General features: G+C 32.7%; 1 long non-coding RNA gene across 1 annotated transcript; it reads right to left on the bottom strand.

The window, feature by feature from the left end:
- Positions 1 to 657, bottom strand: LOC147479565 (uncharacterized). The gene is made up of 3 exons (XR_015203913.1): positions 506 to 657; positions 231 to 336; positions 1 to 71 (listed from the first exon to the last, which is right to left on the bottom strand). It is a non-coding gene; the product is annotated as an uncharacterized LOC147479565 (long non-coding RNA).
- Between the last annotated feature and the right edge of the window lie 13,981 nt (positions 658 to 14,638).

Here is a 14,638-nt window from a genome sequence, read left to right as displayed (position 1 = left end):
ACCTCGAAAAAGGTGTCACCGTATCTTGAAAAGTTAAGGTCTGCAGATTCGATGCTCTTGGCTGTAAGTTCCTGTATATAGAATACCGTTGGTCAAACATACGATAACTACTGAATTACAAAATGTGTTTTAAAACCACCCAAAGACAATAATAACAAGCATATGCCCATATCATGCACTAAACCTTAAAAATAGTTATATCAATTAAAATCAGAATAATAGGAACTCACCAAATCACCAGCATTATCCAGATATACCTGGACCACTGCATCTGCAAATGAGGAAGGGTCCAGAGGAGCTGCTATATTCCATTTGCGGGTCTTGATCCGCGTGCCACTAAATATACAAGAAAAAAAAACACAGCAAATCATTACCTAATTTGAAGAACGAAAACATATAAAGAACAACAAAAAAAACATTAATATAGTCACTTCTATCTACTCCGACTCACGCCATAACTCTAACCATGGGACACATCATTCTTGAGAAGCAACAGAAGACTCACCATTAGATGATTCTGAATCTGAAATGCCAACCATCTTCTGTGACAGGTTTAGCACCATTAGATACAATGCTAATCTCGGGCCATTTTCCAGCAAAGGACCATACACTGTAACTCCAAATATCTCCTTGATGATTAAGGAGCTCTCCCTTGAACAGAATTCTGGCAGCTGATCCACAATCCCCAACAAAAGGAATAATTTCAATATGTGATATAAACAGAAGATGCTTTTCAGTTCAATGTCGTCCAAAATAAACTAAATCAAGCAACTCAAATTTGAAGTGTGAGTGTGTTTGTGTATAAGTCAGTTAGTGTGTGCGTGCATGCACCAATGGATGTTCTATAGTCTCTCTACCCCTAGACTCAACTTGAGCTCCAATAAGAAATTCCATTTTTCTCCAAAGCCAACCAAATTTGATGTGTTAGTGTGTTTGTGTATAAGTAAGTTAGTGTGTGCGTGCATGCACCAATGAATCTTCTATAGTCTCTCTACCTCTAGACTCAACTTGAGCTCCAATAAGAAATTCCATTTTTCTCCAAACCCAACCAAATTTCATGTGTGTGAGTTGTTTGTGTATAAGTAAGTTAGTGTGTTGCGTGCATGCGTGATAAGAGATGATCGGATGTGGGCTACTTCATGTTCTAATCTTTGCCATGAAAGGGTGTCTGGGTAACTCAGTGTTTGTATGGAAACAAGTTACGATCTATCATACATTATTATTAGTCATAGACTTATATCCATAAAAAAGATATAGTTATTGGTTTATAGCAGTTCCACAACATCAAGCCATATATACAAGATAGAGAATAGAATCAACTTCCAAATGTATCAAATAGTGATCAATCTATAAAGACTGTGGTAAGCATGAGGTTGGATAATAGAAGTGTCGCCCGACCGATGCTCACAAGCCGGATTAATCACAAATATACAAGGCTCATATATGGCATGGAAGCACGCTCGAGGTTCTACACACAATTGTTTCAGAAGGTGAAGGCGGTGTTGCTGTTATACAAAGAGGCATGTTTCTAAATTTCAGGTGTACAAGCCAAGGTGGAGTCCCATGGTCACCCGGCACTTGGGTTCTCCATGATGTGTGAGGAAACGCAGAAGACTTTATCGACGCAGGTCATCTATCAATTCAAATTTTAATTTTGTAGTTAGAAAGCACTTTTCAATAGAAGATAGTAGAACTTCTCAATGCAGGTAGAGTTGGTGAGCAGGAATTCAAACGACATGGTCGAAGTTAAATACATTGTGACCCTGCATCCAGATGTGTTAAGCTTAGAAGTGGTGATTACAAACTATAGATCTTGAGCTCTAGAGGTGACTGGGTCTTTGTTGAACCATTTAAGCATGAGCAGCCCCGATACAACTTATGCTGTTGGGCTAGAAGGTTCAAATAAATTCAGCAAACCGCCTTTTGTGTCTGATTACACCATCATTCCTCCAAAGATCGAGCGAGAACAACGGGAGCCTTTCAAGGACTATTTTCTAGCGGGGAAAGAAGGATCAAAACAGTTTTCTTTGAACTAAACAAAAACACCGAAAACGAAGAAGAATTGGAAGGGTAAGAAAAAGATAATTATGGATGTACCGACCGAGGAAATGAGCGGGATATACACCCGGTGCACCTCGAAATTCACATTTATTGACAAATTATACTCATCCAATAAATAGGACTTCCCTTGATCATTTCTTATTCAACTTATCTTGGTAGTACACAGGACAAAGAAAAAAAAATTAACCTAATGTGTGTTAGCGATAATGTTCAATATAATCGAGAAAACGGCAAAGACATTTCCATAGTTTATTACTTTGACCCAATTCTTCAACAGAAAACGATGAAAAAAAATTTAACCAATTTACTTTTGGTCTTAGAAGTTCCTTTAATCTGAATACGTTTCATGACTTTCATCTATTATTTATACGATAAAATTTCAAATCGTTTACTTCCTAAAATGTATGTGGCCTGCTATATTAAGAGTTGTCTTTCTACTGTAATACAACAAGGTAGAAGAAACTAAGTTGCAGTGGGGAGTAGTGGGTTTGAAGAACTATACATTTTCAGTCTGGATCAAATTACTTAATTGTATGGTAACTATCGTACACATGCATGTGTCCATCGGCTTTGCTTTGAAACCAATTGTCTTGAATCCTAAAGGTGTATGGAGGGGCTAACACTTTCTACATAATCCAAACCTCTAAATCGTATAAAAGGAGAAAGTCTTGTCGAGACCAAAAGTACATTATCTGTTTCGTTGTTGCAACTCTATCAATTAACCAAAATGTTGATTCTGAGTTATAAATTGCTTCAGAATTAAGAAGGAAAAGAAAAGAAGGACCAGCATGTATTTGACACAAAGAACAAAGTCAAGAGAATCAACAAATAGATTGTATTAAGAACATGAGAACCGTCACAGAAATTGTTAAGCTACATTTCACACACAAATTTGTTGTGCGCATTTACAGTTGAGTAACAGTAACCCAGTTTATAGAGCTGTAAAATTGTTCGTGAAACTGGTACAACATCAACAAACCAATCAAGTAGGAATGAAATGATGTCCTACTTCATAAGTGTCCATCCATGTGATTGACAATAGGACTGCAACTAAGATTATGAAAAACCAGCAAACGAATTTCAGAACCACCTTCATAAAAGTATTTTGTTTGATACAACGACTTCCGACTAGATCCTTACGTCCAAACTCTATGACACTAGAAACTTGATCATTAACATTCGAAACAGAAGCATTCAGTACGTCAGACTTCCATTGAAATTGTTTAATAATGCTTTTTGGATATAGGCATATGTAAGTCGATTTTTATTTTCTAATTTTTAGTACTTGCTTTAAACTTGATTGGCCTTCTTCCTGTTAATAAGACTGAGTTCCCTTTTGTTCTCAGGTACTTACACTTCTAATATTTGGCTTTTGTAGATTATTTATGTGATTGTTGATATGCCAAATAGTTTTTCGCTATAAACATGTTACTTTTTCCTTAGTTGCTATACTCTAGATATCCAACTCATATCCCTATCTGCGCCTGCAAATTCTACTATCAGTATAGACTAGATTTTGGACCCGGGCATACGCCCAGGATCTATTAAATATTTTGTGTGCTAAAAAGGCTTTACAAAATGTCTCACACAAATTTTCGAATAAGAATATATTTTTATTGAAAATAAACCGAAATACGTTAATGAGCAGCGATTATAGTGCATAAGTACTTAGAAACTAAGGGATCAAATTGAGATAGCCTCTTTACTTTGTGGTTTAGAATATTAATCTGTAATTTTCAAATGAAATTATCTTAAACTCAATTTAGCTTGTATAATAGTTTATTAGATTTATGGTGATTTAGCGGTAAATCATCACCGTTCGGCTTACATACTAATGTGTACAAATCACTAAAACAGATTGATTGTTTCTATATCCTCAAAGAATACACTACTCCCACTTAAAAAGATTTATCACATGAACGTGTCCTACGAATGGGTGTCGTTATATTAAATTATTCTAAAAAATATTAGTAACTACGAATAGCTATGAGATATGAAAATTATATTAATTACTCATTTAAATTTCTTTCACCACTCTCTATAAAAAAGAAGCATCAAACCTTGATAAAACTCATCGACTTCCTTTTATTGTTATGTTTAATAATAGAAGTTTGATTGAAGTTTTGTGAGAATGTCCAATGTGGCGAAGATAATATTGAAGCTACTTGAATAGCAATGCATTCTCAATCACAATAAAAGAATTATAATAAACACTATTTGAAATGCAAAACTATATTTGTCGAGACATTTATTCCCCCTACATATAATACAAATATGTTTTAGGGTTATTAGTTCAATGCATTTGCATCAAGTTTATGATTTTCATTAATTATTCTTTGAGGTTAGTTTAATGTATTACGTTGCATCCAGTTTCCAATTTCTCATTAATTATTCTTTGAGGTTAGTTCAATGCAGTTTCATTAAGTTTCCGATTTCTCGTTAATTATTATTTGAGGTTAGTTCAGTGCAATTGCATCCACTTTATGATTTTCCGTTAGTTATTCATTAAGGTTAATTAAGTACAGTTGCATCCAGTTTTTGATGTTTCGTTAATTAATCTTTGAGATTAATTCATTACATTTGCATCCAGGTTCCAATCTTCCGTTAATTACTCTTTGAGGTTAGTTCAATACATCTGCATCCAATTTCTGATTTCATGTTAATTGTTTTTCTAGGTTAGTTCAATAGTTTGCAATTTCTATACAATTTGCATACATGTAAGAGTCTATTTTTATAAACGCACTTTCGTTTTGGGTTCCTAATTACTCGTAATTACTCATGTGAGAAGGCTAAAGAAGTGGACATTTATGCATTTATGTTTTGAGGTCAGTGCGATGCAGTTACATCCGACTTCCGATTTTTAGTTAACTATTTTTTGAGGTTATTTCAATGCATTTGCAACCAATTTCTGATTTCCCATTAGTTAATATATGATTTAAGTTTAATGCAGTTGTATCTAATTTTTGGTTTTCCGTTAATTATTCTTTAAGGTTAGTTCAATGCAGTTGCATCCAATTTCCGATTTTATGTTAATTGTTCTTTGAGGTTAGTTCAATGCATTTGCATCAAGTTTTCGATTTCCTGTTAATTATTTTTTGATGTTAGTTCAATGCAGCTACATCAAATTTATAATTTTCCGTTAATTATTCATTTAAGTTAGTTCAGTACAGTTTCATCCATTTTTAAATGTTTCGTTAATTAGTTTTTGAGATTAGTTCATTGCATTTGGATCCAGTTTCTGATTTTCCATTAATAACTCTTTCAGGTTAGTTCAATATATCAGCATCTAGTTTTTGATTATTTATGCTTTTTGGTTAGTTCGATATACTTATATCCGGTTTCTGATTTCCCGTTAACTATTCTTTGAGGTTATTTCAATACATTTGCATTTAGTTTTTTATTTCTCATTAATTATTCTATGAGGTTAGTTCAATGCAGTTGCATTCGATTTTTGCTTTTCTGTTAAATGCATTTGAATCCAGTTTCCGATTTCCCATTAATTATTATATAAGGTTTCTTTGATGTATTTGCATACCATTTCTAATTTTCCATTAAATATTTTTCAAGGATTTGCATCTAATTTCTAATTTTCCATTAGTAACTCTCTGTCGTTAGTTTAATGCAATTTGCATAAAATTCGATTTTCCGTTAATTACTCTTTGAGCTCAGTTATGTATTTGAATCTAGTTTTCGATTTTCTTATAATTATCCAATGTAGTGTATAATACCAATTTCTACTGATCCATCTGTAGTGTCCTTGCAAACATGACATAAAAAGTAAATTATGTTTAATTTACTATGTGGGATCATCGAAGATTATCCAGTTCCCAATTTCCCGTTAATTATTATTCAAATTATGCATGACTCACTATGTGGAATCTTCAAAGATTATCTACGAACGGATGTTGTTAGATTAATTATTCTAAAAAATATTTGCAAATATACAGAACTATTATATATTAATATTATATTGATCACTCAACCAATTTTTTTATAACGTGAAAACCTCACTGTCTATTAAAAAAAAAGAACTCACTTTTGATAAAACCCTTCAACTTCATTTTGTTGTTTAATAATAGAAGTTTGATTGAAGTTTTGTGAGATTGCCTAATAAGGCGAAGTTCATATATATTAAAGCTACTTGAATAGTAAGGAGTTCCCAATCATACTGAAAGAGATAAGATAAACACCATTTTAAATGTAAAACTATACTTATCGAGACATTCCCACAACATATAACCCAACTATATTTTGAGATTAGTTCAATGCATTTGCATCCAGTTTCTGATTTTCCGTTATTTATATTTTGAGGTTAGCTCAATGCAGTTGCATCTAATTTAATTCCCGTTAGTTATTTTTTGAGATCAGTTCAATGCAGTTGCATCCAGTTTCTGATTTCTCGTTAATTATTCTTTTCGGTTAGTTCAATACATTTTCATCTAGTATCCAATTTCTTGTTGTTAATTGTTATATTATTTGAGGTCAGTTCAATGCATTTGTATCCAGTTTCTGATTTTTCGTTAATTATTCTGTAAGATTAGTTTAATGCATTTGCATCCAGTTTCGGATTTCTCGTTTATTATTTGATAAAGTTGCATTTTCATCTAGTTTCCGATTTCCCATTAATTGTTGTTTGAGGTTAGTTCAATGAGTTTGCATTCAGTTTCCGATTTCCCGTTAATTATTTCTTGAGGTTTTGCATCCAGTTTATTTTTTGAGATTAGTTCAGTGTAGTTGCATCCGGTTTCCAATTTTTCGTTAATTATTTTTTAAGATTAGTTCCACGCATTTGCATTATATTTCCAATTTATAATTAATTTTTCTTTGAGGTTAGTTCAATGTAGTTGTATCCAGTTTCTGATTTTCCGTTAATTTAATCTTTGAGGTAGCTCAATGCATTTGCATCAAGTTTCCGATTTTCCGACAATTATTTTTTTATGTTAGTTTGATATATTTGCATCCAAGTTTTAATTTTATGTTAATTATTCTTTGAGGTTAGTTTAATGCAGTTCTATCCATATTCCGATTTTCTATTAATTACTTTTTAAGATTAGTTTAATGCTTGCATTTGCATCCAGTTTTCGATTTCCCGTTAAATATTATTTGAGGTTAGTTTGATGCATTTGCATCCAGTTTTCGGTTCCCCATTAATTGTTTTTTTACGCTAGTTTCAATCAGTATTATATATTTTTTTAAATATTTGTCATTATTGCTTTGCTGTTATTTTTTTTTCATTTTCTATTATATATTTTGTGATGTTATTTTTTGTATAATTGTTTTAAGTATGTTTTGAGGCCGTGTTAATGATATATTCGAAATAAGTCGGTGCTTTATCATAGACATTAAAATTTTATAATTTGTAATAGGGAATTAGTTTATACAAATCACCTATTTTTTAGCAATATTTTTTATTTGATTAAATATATAAGAATTTGAACACTAAAAGTGTTTGATTCGTAATAGGAAATTACTTTATACAAATCACCTATTTTTTAGCAATTTTTTTTTTATTTGATCAAATATATAAAAATTGAAAATACACTCAAACTCTCTAAATATAAGAATTAGAAATACACTCAAACTGTCCAAAGAGATTCAATGTACGTGGGATTATAAGCTATTAGAAAATATTATCTTTCATATTAAAGTGACACATAGGATAGAGAAAAGGCTAACTCTCATATTAGAATGCCACATAGGAGAGAGAAAATCCTCTTTTAAAAGTCTCTGCTTTAGTATATAGATAGTAGATGACTACAAGAAAGAGTCCCACCATGCTTTAACTTCTAATTGTCAAACAAAAAAAAATTTATAGATATGCTCAAAATTAGAGTCATACTAATACTGGAATTCTAATGAAATAAGAAAACCTTTTCTTATATATATACAAAACATACGATCATATCTCCCCACTCCTAACGATATAAAAAACACAGTAAACTTTTGGTTCTCAATTATTTTTTCTTGATATACATGTTGAATCAAATATTACATATCTAATTGAATTGCTCTAAATTTTTTCATTGTATAGAATAGAAGATATTGAATTAAGGCTACAAAAAGAGTAACACAAACGGTTAAGGTAAACAAATTTTTATTTTTACATCTACTTCAATTTTATTTATTAGTATTAATAAACATGTTTTATTTAATCAATGAATTCAACATCAAAAATATATGTTATTGCCTTCTATTAGTTTGTGTTCAAGTACTACTAGAGTTATTGTGGTTAGTTAAGGTAAAAAAAACATGCACATAAACTAAAACCTAGGACACCAATGCAAATTGATACAAATAAACTGTTAAGCTAAAAGTTGTGTACCTTAAGCCGAGCATGCAAAGTGAGCAAAATATCATTTAGTAGTGTTGAAGCCCAAACTAGATCAGGATGCTCAGATGCGATTATGGATCCCAATTCATCAAAAGATTCATATAAACTTTGCATCCAGCTCCCAAGTTACTATTCCCATCATGTAGTTAGGCAGCTCTACAACAAAGAACGCAGCCTAAACGCCTTAACATAATAAGAATGGCGTACACAAAGTGAGAGAATCCGTAGTCAAATTTCACCATATAATACGTTATTGTCCCTAAAACAACTGAAATCACGACAAGAAAAGGGAAGGACAAAAGGAAGTTGGATATGGTGAATGCACCAACTCCATAGTATCCACTGGGCCTTTCGCGACTAAAGAACTGTATGAAACAGAAACTTCAAGATTTTAACAAGAGCTACAACCTTCAGAATTTGTCTTAAAACTATTTCGCTACGATAGAATGTTGTAATGTTTGCTGTGTCAGCTAAATGCATTAGGCACACTTAGGGTGTGATGCTTCTATAGCTGGATGCCTCATGGGACGTAAATCATCTTAGTAAATTCTGCTTAATTGAACACAAACTGAAACTACGTCAATGTGGGATTTATTCAAGAACTAAAAAGTAATTTAGTGGAACCAGGATTACTGATCAATTTTGATTTTTTCATTCATAAGAAGGGTCTGACTGATTCTTGATACAATCTCAAGAGGAGAGGTCGGAAAAATGGGATAAAGAAAGTGAAGAGTGAAGTAAAGATGCCATTAATGTAAGTATTTGACATATACAAGCTACCTATAAGTTTTCAAAACAAATAAGTTGTCCGACAATAACCAGTCTCCTCAAGAAGTATCATGAAGGATTTGTCCGAGCTTGAAGCTTCCAATCTGATTTTCTACACTACTGAAAAGCATATTTAGGAGGCAACTTACATGTAATCCATTTTATAAAATTGGGTATGGCTCGAGAGGGTTGAGCATTCTATATCTATAACAGATGGAGCATTTCTCATTGAAACACTAAACTTGGCGGGACTAACTATTTACATTATACAACTATTAAAAAGAAAAGATTGTCGAGAAAGACATAAGTAGAGTAAATCAAAAGAACTATGGATAACACACCAAATTTTACCCTGACCACTTCTTAGCCCTCGACTCCAACAAACTCACCACTTTTCAACAACAATATTTTCTAGATGAGTTCCTAGAGAGAGCCTACCACCAAATTTTTGAATTCCCCGACAAGAGAATCAACAACTCCCCACTTCCATGAAGAAAATACTCGAAAGTTAACAACCAAGTTTATACCATTCTACAAACATATCGATAAATGGTGAGACTAGATATCCCAATTGGTTGACAATTTGTAATTGTTCCCGTTTATACTATAAAACATTTTGTTGTCGTTACTATCACATTCCAAATCATTAACTAATTTAATTTTTAAAATGCAGCTCATGGAGTATGAAACCAAACTCAATATTTCACTCAAGACAGCGTTGAGAGAAATTCTCATCAAGGAAAAAATCCAGGGAGAACCAGTTTACATATCAAAGATTGAAAACAACCGATACGCTGCAGATGTCATAATAGATTTGCCGATAATGAGAGAAATCTTCAAAAATCCAAATTATCCTATAAGCCAATCATTTCCGGGAACGTATCAAACTAAGAAAGTGGACTGAAAAAATGCGGCTGCAGGAAACGCTATCCGCTTCTTACAGCAGATATACAAATTTGAGGTTTTAGACATCAACCACAAAGAAGTCATTACTAAACGTGAAGAGCTACATGAAGCAAATACTAGAGAAAAACAACTTCATCAAGATATTGAAAACTTGAGAAAAGAAAATGCCTATTTGAAGTCAATAAATGAAGCATTGCTTATAGGAGGACCAAATTGGGATATGGACTACCTAAGCATCCCAAATAATTCATCGGATGAGGATGAGGATTAGCGTAGTGTTTTTCAAGCTGAATTCTATATTGGATGAGGATTAGCACAGTGTTAGATACATCAAATTTATGTTTTTGTTTTTTCAATTTGAATTATCTATAGTTCATCATAACTTAATGAAATATTTATTTTAGGACATATACAGAGTCGTTCAGAATTTTCTTTTGATGACATTAAGAACCTGTTTTGGCTTGAATCCACATAAGGTCATCTGAAACAAAACCTTTTGCTCCTCACGTGTTAGCCTACCCCCATATGTATGACCCCTAAGTCAGTCTTTGAGATACATGATCTATGTAAATAACAACATTGCCGATCAATTGTCCCTAGCATAAATTAGAACACAATTCGAAACTCTTATGATTTGCCTTTCAAATTAACAATAGATATTTACCGTTTCTATAAAATAGTTACTACATATCTTCAGTTTCATGGGTACTATCTCTATTGTCCGAATTGTCGCTCTATTGCATATAGCTTAGGTTTTTGTATTGAGTTTTCAATTGGTGTGGTATATTAAGCTTCTTTTGGTATTGCAAGACGAGTGGGTATTAGGTGCATCTTCTAAGTGAAATGACACCAAATATTGGTTGTACTCTCAACAACATCATTTGGCACATAGTCAAAATCGACATGAACATAAGTATTTCTCCAAAACTTTAGTTTATTGTTTTGTCCTGATGCTACTAAAAATATATGATGAATAATAACAAATACCTTCCTCGAGACGAAGGAACTACTCCAAATGTCACCCGTATGCCTTGAACAAACAAAGAAAAAGCAATCATCATAGTTACTGAAGCCTCCAGTGTGGTCACTCTACCAAGCAACACACAAACTAGACCTCCAATTGTTTGCACCACCTAGAGGCTCCAGAGCCTACCTCTCATCCCATACCTCTTAGCCATCATATCAGAGATTAATCCTCCACCGTGTCAAGAAATGAAATTCGCTAGACCAAAACTTGCTCGCAATGATTCCGCAGTTTCACCTTTAGATTGAACCCGTCATAAAAGTATTGTGCAATTATGTTGTCCAATCACGATTCCACTCCAAAACAATACCCATAAGTCAAGGCCAAAATCCACCCTCAGAATTGGTGACCCCGTGGTTGAACACCGCGACTATTTATCTTTTGGTCTCTCTCCTCGACTTCCTCGAGCGCAGCTTGAATGCTTAACCGCATGTTCAAAGAATATCCTAGCAGCTGAGGATCCCAAGATCCTCACCTTCACTACAAATCTATCACCACTCGGTAGAGCACAAAACAATGTCGAGAGAGCAGCTTAGCATCGGAATTACGATTCTAACAAAGATGGTATGATGTTTAAAGCATTACTCTTAAGGGTCCAAGAAACTTCAAAGACATTTATGATAATGCCAAAGCGCCGCCATTACAGAATTTGCATCTACGCTTTTGAAAGAAAGCGTGGGAAAAAACAGATAGCGATTTAAATTTGAATTGAATTTTAGATTCAATACCAAGAATTTGTTCGCCCAGCCCAACACTAATAGTATACTTGTGGGTTTCTAAACCCAATAGCTTCTACCTAATTAAAAAAAAAATATATATCTAATTTAAAATAAGGTGATTTAGCTTTAGGGCGTCCCAATAATATGGGTATTTATGTTGGACCCAAAGTTTTACGCTTCGAGCTTTAGGTAACCCTATCGTTAGTTAACGATTCATTTACCAAGTTTGACTGCCTATTGTGGTGTGTCCGGTGTTATGCCATTTCAAAATGCAACAATTACCCCTCACACGCTTTGCACGCGCTGCACACCATAAAACTCAAAAATTATTTAACTAATTATTTCATTCTTCCTCTTCTCTATTATTTACAATTATTTATTGACTTCATTTTATTATGTATATTGCAGATAATGGCGTATGAAAATTACAGTTTATGTAAAAAAAAATGCTAAAGGAAATTCTAGAAGCAGGATTTAACATTCAACAAGATCCAGTCTACAACACAGAATTAGAGAGCAGACGATTCAAAAGCACTGTGACATTAAAGGTACCAAAAGACTTATTCTTTAACAGTGAAGACGTCATAGTTAAAGAAATTGATGGAAGCCCAACATATTCTGTTGCAAAAGCAGAGGATTCAGCAGCTTTTCACGCAATACAGTTTATAAAGGATGAACGTGATATAGAAATTGAAGACTTCAATTTCAAAGAACTTATGAAGAAAAGAATAGAAGTTGAAGAAAAGCAAAATCAACTCGATATCCTCAAAAATATTATGCTAGATTGTTTGGTTGATGATAAACACAACAAAGATAAAATATATTATCTTGAAGAAAAAATTAAAGGAATGAAAGGCATGTAGAGTTTTATAATAAAGAAAAGAAAACCATGAGGATTAGTACTTTAATACCAAAACTTTATTATGTTGGTCACAATATTTTTTTAATGGCCGAGGTTTAACGCTTTTTATTTATGAAAGTTTGTAACTATTGAGTCCGTTAATTTTTAGTTTAAATTTATAATATTAGCTTGCCATTCCTGCATAACAATGTGGTCAATATCTTTGATCACCCATTTCAACATGAACATTGGTTAAATAGCCATTCCTGCTCTTTGTACTCCCTCTACATTGCCCAAAATCCATTTCCACAACCTTGACATTGTCTTCAATCTGTCTATCAATGTACATGCAGAAAAATCATATTGCTGATTAAAGGGTGAATAATTTGTATTTCTTTTATTTATAAGAGAGATTCTCCCATCATAATAGTGGATATGCTCTTAAATAGTACAAACTATTTTCAGTAGGATGCATGTGGTCATTTTATTTATATAGAAATAATTTCATATCTGAGAAACGCCAAAAATAAGTTCATATCTGTGTTATAATTACAAAGCAAATACAAGAGCTTCACCTTCGTTTACAACAACACAGTCCATATCCACATCTGTATTTAATTTAAGAGATTTAGACGTGAAATCAAGTGGTATGTTGAAATAACCCTTTCTCAAGCAAAAGTGATAGACCAGTTGACCGAACCCCAAGCATTCTCATAGCAGATATAGCAGCAATTCCAAAATTTGCTGAAATTTGGGAAACAAGAACTCGAAAAGATCAAGAAATATACCGATCTAACACAAAAAGCTACTTCGGCACAAATTTTCATACATTTAAAGACATCGGTAGGTTAAAAATCCACAAAGAAGTTAAAAATTTAGTTTAACCAAAAAAACACGAAGATATCAATAGATGCCACAGTCTATATAGTCAATCTGAAGTTTTAACCGGGTCAAAAATCGAGTTACCACCGTGAAGATACAAAACTTCAAAACAACACAACTATCCAACCGGAAGTCAAAACCACACCTTAATAAGTTTCTTAGACAAATGAGAAAAAAAATACCATACCTACCTCGATTTGTTTTATTCTCTCCTATAATGCAAACCACTTCAATAAGTTGGTATTGTATTCTCGCACTTCCTAAACTCTCAAGTTGAGAAATCATCCGCTCATTTGCTTGCGACTCTCAATATATTGCTATGAATCAAATGAGTACATAGGTGTAAGACATTTCAATATCTCAATAAGAGGTAGCAACTCAAATTTGAATTGAATTTGAGATACAATACCCGCTTTAAAACATATGTTATACTTAGAGGTTTCTAAACCCAATAGATTCTACCTAATTAAAATAAATAAATAAATCTAATTTAAAATAAAATATGGTTATTTTTACATTTCTTAGCTTTAGGTAATCCTATCGCTAGTTAACCAAAAGTTTGACTTTCAAAAAATCTCCAAATTTCAAATTACCCGACACATCTAAGAAAAAAGGAGAAGCTCGATGTTCCAAAATATCAAAATTTAAAGAGATATACAAACTAAAACCTATGAAAAGTGAACTTCCAATCACTTAGTAAAACATAATCTATTAACCTAAAAAAACAATTTAACTACACATATCCAAAACCGGTGTGTTTTTTACAATTATTTATTGACTTCATTTTATTATGTATATTGCAGATAATGCCGTATGAAAATTACAGCTTATGTAAAAAAAATGCTAAAAGAAATTCTAGAACCAGACTTAACATTCAACAAGATCCAAATCTACAACACGTAATTAGAGAGCGGACGATTCAAAAGCACTTTGTGACATTAAAGGTACCAAAAGACTTATTCTTCAAACAGTGAAGACGTCATAATTAAACAAATTTATGGAAGCCCAACATATTCTCATTTGCATAAGCAGAGGATTCACCAACTTTTCACACAACTTTGAACGTCCATATGGTAATGGCAAGGTTTAACGCTTTTTTATTTATG

This window comes from Coptis chinensis, chromosome 8 (genome assembly GCF_015680905.1).
Source record: "Coptis chinensis isolate HL-2020 chromosome 8, ASM1568090v1, whole genome shotgun sequence".
Taxonomy (NCBI): Eukaryota; Viridiplantae; Streptophyta; class Magnoliopsida; order Ranunculales; family Ranunculaceae; genus Coptis; species Coptis chinensis.
The sequence above is the reverse complement of the archived record's forward strand: the minus strand, read 5'-3'. Positions and strand labels throughout refer to the sequence as shown.